Below are 10,192 nucleotides of genomic sequence, written 5' to 3'. Positions count from 1 at the left end.
GCAGTTTGCTGTAGCAGCTCCACAAATGCCAAAATGTGCAGCCGCTGCTGTACTTCAGTGGGTCTAATGCCACAGAATCCACCTGCCAAAGTGGTCATTTTCTCCAACTGAACTGGTCCCTGTCGCCTGGAGATCAGTTGTAAACCCAGTTCACCAGCCACCACCTGGAGGCTTTGGCAATTATTGCTGTTTTAGAAACCTAGGACTGACTGCCCACTCTTAACTGGGTGAATCTTTGAAGCTTGTATTTCAGGATTTCCCACGAAGAAACTGGTGGCTGGTGAAACAGGCATTATAGCCGGCCTGTTGGAGCCATATCTGTGAGCTTTGTGGAAGGACTGAACGGGACAACCTCGGGCGCTTCCGGTTTTCAACAAGGTCAGCTCATAGCAAGGACATTTGATGGTGGAAATCCACGGAGTTCACCTGTTGAACGAACGAATGAACGTGACTGCATCAGCAGTTTATAAGGGACACTAAAAGATGGTTGAATCGTTGGTACATAGAAAGAAGTGAGATATTAATTGCATTACATAAATTTAATTGTTGTCATCAATGGCAATTTTTGTCATACCCCACGGCAATGTTCCCTCTAAGCTGTGGAATCTTGTGAGCAAAAATTCTACTTTGTGAGCTACTGGCATGAAAGTTGTGAGCAAGCAATTTGGCTACTGCATAAATTAGTTTGCTCTGAAGCCATTCTTCCTAAGCTAAGAAAAAAAAATCTGTGAGCCAGAGGCTAAAAAACTGTGAGCTCACACTAACGCAGCTTAGAGGGAACACTGCTCCACGGTGTGTATCCTTTGCTTGACCTGTCCCATGATCTCTCTGCTTTTGTAACCACCTGGAGGTTGGCAACCCTCGTTTTCACTGGCAATTCTGGGAGATCTCCAGACTGCACCTGGCGGTTGGCGCGCCTGAGAGACGGAGCTGTGCCAGCCAAACCCCTTCCCCCCCCCACATCCCTCCGGCAGCACGGCTTAGCAGCAGTCGCAAGAGCTTGGCCTCGCTGTTAGGAGGAGCATTCAGATTCATCCAGGGATCCCCTTTCCCCAGGGCCAGTGTTGGGTTTTGATAGTGAGATATTGAAAAATGGTATTTAGCAGAGATAATATAGCCCAGCAGAGCCTGAGTAAAATAATTCAGACTGAGAGTCCATGTGTGATTAAAATATAAAGTTTTTACTAAATTCCAGCATGGGGAAGGGTAACTGGGATGAAAATAAAAACAGAGCTAAACGGCTACATCCTTACACTACAAAGACAAAAACTAGAAGAGAGAATGGCTGCTCTCCTTCTTCTCAGAACACACAGACAAAGCCGGGAAGAGAAGCCATAAAATGGTAATACACCTGGACACTTTAGTCCCAATCAAATCCCTGGATCAGGGAGAAAATTCCCGGGCTTCCTACATCTAAAGAACATTGGTTACATGAGAAACATGTGACTTCCTGTGAGCAACAGAAACAAACATTTAACCCCAGATATACTGAGTGTTTTCAACTTGTAATACCCAACAGCCAGGCCCTCGGCTCTCAGCCCCTGGCTCTCTGCTCGGGCTCTGGACCTGCCCAGTGTTGGAGAGAGCAACTCAGCATGCCTGGATAGTGGGGGCACCATATCACTTCAAGGGTGCATAGTAGGTGCTGTCTCCTTGAATGGGGAGCTGCCCCCTCCCTTTGTCCTCTTCTCACATGGCCTTCCATGGACAGACAGGTCTCTGCAGGCCTCTCCTGTCCAGGCGATGCCCTCCTCGTATTCCCACACCCGTGACTGGCCCCACAAGCTGGACATGGGCGATGAGGAAAAGTCCTCTTTAGATTGGGCTGCCTCTTCCTTCGACTGCAACGCATGGCCCACCAAAGCCAGTAGTGCCTGGTCAGAACTAGCCGGGGCACTCCGGGCTCTCCGGGGCTGGGGTCTTTCCCATCATCACCTCCTGCCTGGCCCTTTTCCCCGGAGATGCCGGGGACCGAACCGGGGACCTTCTGCGTGCCCACTGCAGGCGCTCTGCCAGGGAGCCACCAGGCCCCCCCCCCCATGACTGTGTGAGCGACTTGGAACCAGGGTTCCCTCTAAGCCGAGTTACTGTGAGCTGGCTCACAGTTCTTTAGCCTCCGGCTCACCCTTTTTTGTCTCAGCTCAGGAAGGAGATGGCTCCAGAGCAAACTAATTTAAGCAGTGGCCAAACTGCTCGCTCACAACTTTAATGCCAGGAACTCACAAAGTAGAATTTTTCCTCACAAGACTCCACAACATTGCAAGTTGGAACCGGCGCACGTCCCCCTTCTGGGCAATGGGCTGCCCTGGCCGTGGGGCCACCTCTGCACCTGCTTCGCCTCCCGCCCCCCCCGCCGCCGGGGCGGAAGAGGGAAGCGCGGAGCGCGCCATGTAAGGCAGCAGCCCGAGCGCGCCGCTGCCGCCCGGCCGGGGGGCGGTCGCGGGCCGGGCGGGGCTCCGTGGCCCGAGCCGGCTGTGGCGCTTGGCGCAGAGGAGCTGCCTGTCCTGGGAGGAGGAGGAGGAGGAGGAGCACGGAGGTAAGCGGCCCCGCGGGGCTCCGGGACCCTCCGGCCCGCTTCCCGTGGGCGCCCTGTTGGGGAGGCTGGAGGGCGCGCGGGCGGGCGGGCTCTCGGCTCCCCATCCCCGGGGCTCGTCGGACCCTCCAGTTCAACCCTCTCCCCGCGGTGCCGCCACCCCACTCTGCAGAGGGGGAGCCTTTGGGAGCACGCGGGGGGCCTTTTTTCTTTTTTTACATCGGGTACTGGTGAGAGGTCCCGATCCCTCCCTCCGCGCACCCTCTTTCGGCAGCGCGCATCCCTGTCCTGCTTTAATCGCTACCCCCCCCCAACCCCCCTGGCACGCTCTGGCGCCGCGTGGACCGTGTCCGTGCAGACAACCCCTTTGCCCCGGAGAGGCGTGCTTGGCGTGCCTGCAGTGCCCCCCGTGTGGTGGTGAGGCTGAAGGGGGCATCTGCCTGGCGGGCGGCGCTTGCAGGGAGGGTGTTTTCCTGGAGGAGCTTGAGGATTCCCTGCCTGGAAGGGGGGGGGGAGGCAGGAGCAGGAGGGCCAAGATTCCGACGTGCGCCTAGGTGCTTCTGCCTTAGGGAACTTCGCTAGAAACCTGGAAACGGTGCTCCTTGCCGAGAGCGATGCGAATGACCCTCTTTGTGTGAGACTGTGGCATGATTCGCTCCCCCCCCCCTTTCCTTTGGGAGAGAGGAGGCATGGCAGGCAGCTGCCTGGTTTCTCCAGGGGTTCCCCGGGTCTAGCTGGGCATCTTTTCACTCCATCTTGCCTGACCTGGCAAGATGGAACCCGCCAGAGTGGGCAACCCAGCAGGGTTCCTTCTTCCTCCTCTCTGTAACATCAGTGCAATGGCACCTGTGTGTGTGTGTGGGGGGCATTCATGCCAGATCCCTCTGTGGATGACTTCAGTGCCACCACCTGATTTCATTCTGGCCACAGAAAAAGAGAGAGAGCGCGCATAGCAGGGAGGGAGCACTGTTTACACCATTTGTCAGCAGCACGGTTGTCGGTGTGCTGGGCACGTGATCTGGGCCACAGCTCTCCAGAGAGTTTATATCAGAGCGGGCCGGCTGCTTCGGTCAAGGGAGAGCCATTGGCGGACTGTCGTCGGGTGTTAAGGGCGAGCTGCTACCGGGTTTGATTTCAAAGACAGAAGACCTACAGACCCCAGCATTTTATTCATTCGCTCGTTCCTTCAATTTATAGCCCTCCCTCTCCTGAAGAGCAGGGCTCAGAGCGGGTAACAGCACTCATAAAACATGGCCAGAGACGGGAGCTCACTCCGTCATGTGGCACTCTGGTCTCGAACTGCCGAACTACAGACCTTCCAGTCCGCAGCTTTTCCAGTCTTAACCTCTGAGCCACCATGGCCCTTAAAATACATCTACCATACAGCTAGAAGATGGCATAAAATCCTAAGGAATATGTAACCGTCTGATGAGAAGGAAAGAGGAAAGGGAGAGGAGAAGGATGGGGATGAAACCCGCCGGAAAGGAGCCCGTCGCTGCCCTCAGCCATAAACCCGGCAGAACTCTGTTTTGTAGGCCCTGTGGAACAGTAGCAAGTCCCGTGGGGCCCTGATCTCTCCCGGAAGAGTGTTCCACCAGGTAGGAGCCAGGGCCGAAAAAGCCCTGGCTCTGGTTGACCACAGCCAGACACTCTTTGGGCTGGGGATCACCAGTAGGTTGTTACCACTGGGGCGTAACGCTCCTTGGGGGATGTACCAGGAGAGGGGCATGTACCTTGGGGGACACCACACACCAAAGGGTATCATGGTGAAACCCTCTCCCCTAGCGCTACCCTCTGTCCCGGATCTTGGAGGAATGAGAGAAACCTCATCAAGGCTGTCCTTCGCATCACCACATCTGCAGGGCGGTAGATCAGTGATGGCAAACCTTTTAGAGACCGAGGGCCCAAACTGCAACCCAAAACCCACTTATTTATCGCAGAGTGCCAACACGGCAATTTAACCTGAATACTGAGGTTTTACTTTAGAAAAAACCACTCATACATTAACTTAAGATGATCCAAACAAAGTAAGGAAAGCAATCCCAAATGCTTTCATTTACTTAAAATTATTTGGCAGAGAATTCGACGCTTTAATGATGGTCTGGGCCTGGCTGGGGCGATGGCATGCGTGCCCACAGAGAGGTCTCTGAGTGCCACCTCTGGCACCCGTGCCATAGGTTCGCCACCACTACGGTAGATCAACAGATCGTAATTGACCATGTCAAACAATGCTGACAAGTCAAGTATCCTTGGAGTTAACATTCTCCCTCGGGCCCTTGCTGTGGGGAGGGGGGATGTGTGGGCATGTGATCTCCTCTTGAGATGTTCCGTCCTCTTCTTTGCATGGTGAGCTCTTAATTTAAAGTAGGTCTCTAGCCCTTTTATTTTTTCAGATGTAAGGAAATGTGTTTAGGTACTCCTGTGCCCCGTGGCAACATAAGCCTGCTCTTGTCTTCCGGTGAATGCCAAGGCACTCGGGTGGCACTTCAGTCTTATCTTTTCTTTTTATCTAATAACTGTATCCAATAAATAACTGGGATTTCTAAACTTTGTGCACGTGTCTCCATTTTGGCTGTTTCCCACTGACTTACTGATCTTCCCCTCAGCAATTCCCTGAGGCCTCGGCTTCGAAAAGTATCTGTTTAGGTTTCTACTTTCTTGTTTGAAAGACCTTCCTGAGAGTCAGAGTTATCATCCCTTCTTGTGGGTTTTGGTAGTTAGATGAAGTCGCTTTATATATGCTCAGAGACACTGTCTCCTTGTTGTTTCATGTCTCAGGGAGGGTTATGGTGTTGAAGCAGTCTGGTAGCTCAAAAGGAGCCAAAACTGGCAGGGGTTTTTTTTGTAATGATAACTTATTAAATTGATATTCTGCCTGTTACAGTTTTGAGCTGAGTTCTCTCTTAGGGGTTGGACCGCTTTAGTTTAGAACTCTGCCTTACGGGACCGTAGCCCCCACCTTTGCTAGGTCAGACTTCTAAGTAAATAAATGGAAGTCACTGGTTTTGTCATGACCAAAGAAACTTCTGGAACCCACTTACTAAGGCCAAGAGTCTTCCGTGTATCTGAATGCTTAATAGCATCAGAATTGTAATTTGAATAAGAGTAGACCTTTTGTTGTATGTGGGAAGCGTTTGCCCACATGCAACAAACACCTTTCTGTGATAAGTAACTTGTTGTAACTACTTCTGCTCCTTAAAGACCTTGTTGTGCTTATGGGACTAGTAATTGTAGTTGGGGTTTTCTGAGTACAAGGGTAATTGTCTTCTTCAAAAATCCACCAGGAGGGATCATTTAGGGAGGTTTGGGATTTTGCTAACTGGAAATCTTCCCATTTCAAAAACTCTTTGACTGGAAATGGCACTAATTAAAAAGCGTGGGTACTGCAACTCCTGGCCTCACCCTGGGTGCAGCCTTAGAGACACAGTGTGAGGCTGTGGTTAGAGTGTTGGACTCAAGGACCCTGCCTAAAATCCCCCCGCCGCCATGATACTTGCCGGGGAGGTAGGGGCCAGTCTCTTAGCCTGCCTCACAGGGTTGTTGTGTACAAGAAGGGACCCTGAACAGGTAGGAAAACGGCATTATATTGTTTTAATGAAGTGTTTTTAATTGTCTTACGACAAGTTTGATTGTTACTATGCATTTTACCTTTGTGAACCACCCTGAGTCTGCTCTGGCAGGGAGGGTGGGATATAAATCCGAAAAATAAATACATAAAATAAAGTATTTTAAATAAATATAAGTTGTCCTCCACTTATTGGAAGAAGCGTGGACACTGGTTCCCAAAGTAGGCAGTACCTCCCCCTGAGGGTGCTGGAATGATGCAAGGTGGGCAGTCGGAGCCTTGGGTGCAATTGGGGGGCGTTGAATACAAATAGGGGGGTGGTGGCAGCATAAAGAAAGAAGAGTCCAGAACCTATCTAAAGCAGCCTTTTGGCGGTAGGCCAAATAAGTTTGGGAATCTATGGACTGTAATAGATAGCCTTGTCTGAGATAGTCCCTGTATGCAGAATGCAAGAAACATAGAAATCCTGGACAAGAGTTCTAGCTTTCTCTCTAGCGTACTCGTTTCCTAAGTGAAGGAGATCTTTGTTCTTGGAGGAAGACTCAATCATGTGAACTCTCTTCAAATCAATGTTAGGCCTTTCTTAGCCATCCTTGGGCCTGGTTAAGAAGCAAACACTGTAGTGTCGTTGTTTGAGACTTGTCGGACTGGGATCCGGAAGGCCCAAGTTCAAATCCCCACTCTGCCGTGAAGCCTTCTTGGTGATCTCGGGCCCATCATTTTCCCTCAGAGTTAACCCACCTCACAGAGGGTAGCCGTGTTAGCTCGATTCCCGTCTGGTAGCACCTTGCTACTGGGCTTGAATCTGTCTCCAACTCACAGTAGCATTGCGAGGATAAGATGAAGGAGCAAAAAATTACGTGTGCCACCGAGTGCAGGGGAGGAAGGGCAGGATAAAAAAATGTGCTGAATAAATAAACGTATTATTGACACGATCTTAATACAGCTCAGTTCTTGGCTACTTGGACAAAGTGCTTTTGTCGCTCTTCCAAAGGGTGTTGAAGTGTGGTGATTCGCACATACATTGTCTGTTGTCGTTGGGGACAATGGTTTTTGTCACAGGGCTGAAGAATGGGATGACAGAGGATTACCAATGATGGCCTGTCGCATCTCACTCAGAGCTCTGTTTGTAGGTATGACAGCCCTGTCCACTTCCCTCCCTCAGAGGCAAGATTTTCCCTCCATTTTTTTCTTTCCCTTTTCTGACTGAGCTGCCCTAGTAATGTGTTTTCTTCTTTGCTGAAGAACTCTGGCTGTCCCACCCTGTCACAGTATGATATTTTGGCTGTTGGCTCAGCCCAGGAACCTGAGGGAAGGATCAGGAACCCGCTTTCACTAAACAACTTAAATGGCACTCAAGGCGTTCTGACATTCAAAAATAACATATTTTATTCAACGTAGAGGGGAAAGGTCAGGTGAAATCAGGGGTTGAAACTTCTGAGGTAAAACCAGTACGGGCACAGACTTTAGTTCTTATGTTTCAGGCTAATTAGAGTTTCTCAAGCTTTTCACAGTGACTTGAATCTTTATGTTGAGAAGCTTTTGTTCCAGTGTTTTCATCAAACTGTGGGGGGGCCTCTAGTCAGCTTTTCAGCTGGTGAAAAACGAAGGAAGGGTCCTCTGACCACCAAAAAGGGCTACCCTGAGAATCATGGGACTTTTGTGTAAAAAAGCCATGTGGGATGGCGACTGCAGTAGGAAGAGGAATGGCAACCAGACCAAGGGTCAGAATACAAGCGATAGAGGCCATGGTGCCATTTTAAAAACATATGTAGTTCTTGAAAATTGCCGCGAGGCCCCAATCCAGATTGAGTGCAGCAGCCCCAGGAGCTCTCCTCCTCCCCACCATAAGAACATAAGAGAAGCCAATGTTGGATCAGGCCAGTGGCCCATCCAGTCCAACACTCTGTCACACAGTAGCCAAAAAGACCAGGTGCCATCAGGAGGTCCAGCAGTGACCAGCCAGGACACTAGAAGCCTTGAGGCACTGCTTTTACCTCAAGGCTTCTAGTGTCCTGGCTGGTCACTGCTGGACCTCCTGGTGGCACCTGGTCTTTTTGGCTACTGTGTGACAGAGTGTTGGCCCGCCTTCCAAGGTGCTTGTTTGGTTAACGGTAAAATAATGTTTGTGAAGCACTTCAAAAAATGCGAAGTGCAGGGGTCCCCAACCTTTACTTAAAGTAAAGGTAAAGGTTTGCTTGCTTGAAAGCCAGTCGAATCCGACTCTAGGGTTGCGGTACTCATCTCCGTTTCAAAGCTGAAGAGCCAGCGCTGTCTGAAGACGTTTCCGTGGTCATGTGGCCGGCATGACTAAACACCAAGGCGCATGGAACGCTGTTACCTTCCCATTACCTATTTATCTACTTGCAATTTCTTGCTTTCGAACTGCTAGGTTGGCAGGAGCTAGAACTAGAGACGGGAGCCCACTCCGTCAATGCTGCACCCGGGTCTCGAACTGCTGAACTACCGACCTTCCACAGCCTGCAGTTCAGCGTCTTACCCTTTTGAGCCACCGCAGCTCCAACCTTTACTTATTATTTATTTATTGGACTTTTACCCCACCCTCCCCTGAACTGCAGGGCTCAGGGTGGGTTACAACAAAAAGAGAAAACATTCAGTTAAAACAGCATCCCGATATTAAAACTATAGCAACAATTGCAGTACCCCAGATGGCAGTCCGCCACAGTCGGGTGCATGTAGATGCGCTCACGATGGACCAATCTCTGGGCAGTGGGCGAAGACCGTCAATACACCCGAGGGAACAGTGCGGACATTGCAGCAGGTTAGAGCAGGGGAGGCCGATGTGATTCAGACACCCATTGCCGCAACCAAAGGCCTGGTGGAACTTCTCTGTTTTACGGGCCCTGCGGAACTAAGCAAACCCCGCGGGGCCCTGATCTCATAAGGGGGAGTGTTCCACCAGGCCGGAGCCAGAGCCGAAAATGATCTGGATCTGACTGAGGCTGGACGGATGTCTTTTGGGCCAGGGATCACCAGCACCTGTTGGTCTGCCGAGTGTAAAGCTCTTCAAGGGACATACTGGGAGAGACGGTCCTGCGGATACGTTGGTCCCAGGCCGCACAGGGCTTTAAAAGTTCATGTCAGAGTCTTGAGATTGATTCGGTACCCAGCTGGAAGCCAGTGCAAAGCTGACAGAGCACTGGTTGTATATCCCAGTAAGGACCCATGCTCCCTCTAACCTGGGGAGTCTTGTGAGCAAAAATTCTACTTTGTGAGCTACTGGCATTAAAGTGGTGAGCGAGCCATTTGGCAGCCGCATTTTGAACCAGCTGATGTTTCCGGATCGGTCTTGAGGGCAGCCCTGCGTGGAGCGAGTTACAGTAATCCAGCCTGGAGGTGACCATGGTGTGGATCACTGCCGCTAGGTCGCAAGGGGAGAGGCAGGGAACCCGTTGCCCGACTAGCCAAAGGTGTTAAAAAGCTGATCCGGCAACATTTGTGACGTGGGCTTCTTCCGTTGAAAGTAAGGCCTCCAAGATCACACCCGAGCACCTCACTGTTGGTGTTGAGCCCGTGGGCACATTTTGAGTTCTAATACGGCATGGTGGACGCAACATCAAAATGGCTGCCACAATATGGCTGCTGCAGGAGGCGAAGCCATTCAGAAAGAGACAACCGCAGCTGGACTTCAGTCACACAGTGAAGGGCCTTGTGCTGTGGTGGCAGCTGCTGCCAAAACAACATTAAAAAAAAAAAAAGTCTGCACAGCCAATCAGAAGCCTTGCTGGGTTCAAGGCCCACCTATTTTCTAAAAGCACTTGGTGGGCACCAGGAAAGGTGTCAGCAGGTGCCATATGGCGCCCACGGGAACCATCTTGGGGACCCCTGGCTTCAGTATTGCACCGTGTTGCTTGAATGGCCTCCCCCACTTTCTGAAAACACTTGGCAGGTTCCGTAACACGTGCCCATAGGGATCAGGTTGACCTCTGCCGAAGAACAGCTGTCAGTGGCAACACTTCTTTCCCATTTTCACATATCTTTTGGCCCTATTTGCAGATCCTACATAAACGATAGTTTTCCTGCTTTTCCCATTTGGAAACCTTTACATTTGTGCAAGATGTAATGTGAACCGC

The 10,192-nt window shown here is 51.1% G+C and overlaps 1 protein-coding gene across 2 annotated transcripts in view; it reads left to right on the top strand.

Moving 5' to 3' along the window:
• Positions 1 to 2,476: 2,476 nt before the first annotated feature.
• Positions 2,477 to 10,192, top strand: part of TPPP (tubulin polymerization promoting protein) — a 101,567-nt gene continuing 93,851 nt past the window's right edge. For both annotated transcript variants that reach the window (XM_015417734.1, XM_015417733.1), the window contains exon 1: positions 2,477 to 2,536. The gene's annotated coding sequence lies outside the window, so the exon portion shown is untranslated. The remainder of the gene's footprint in view (positions 2,537 to 10,192) is intronic.

This window comes from Gekko japonicus, unplaced genomic scaffold (assembly GCF_001447785.1).
Source record: "Gekko japonicus isolate JY-2015 unplaced genomic scaffold, Gekko_japonicus_V1.1 scaffold97, whole genome shotgun sequence".
In the NCBI taxonomy this organism is placed as follows: Eukaryota; Metazoa; Chordata; class Lepidosauria; order Squamata; family Gekkonidae; genus Gekko; species Gekko japonicus.
Note: the sequence above shows the minus strand (reverse complement) of the source record. Positions and strands in the feature narration are given on the sequence as shown.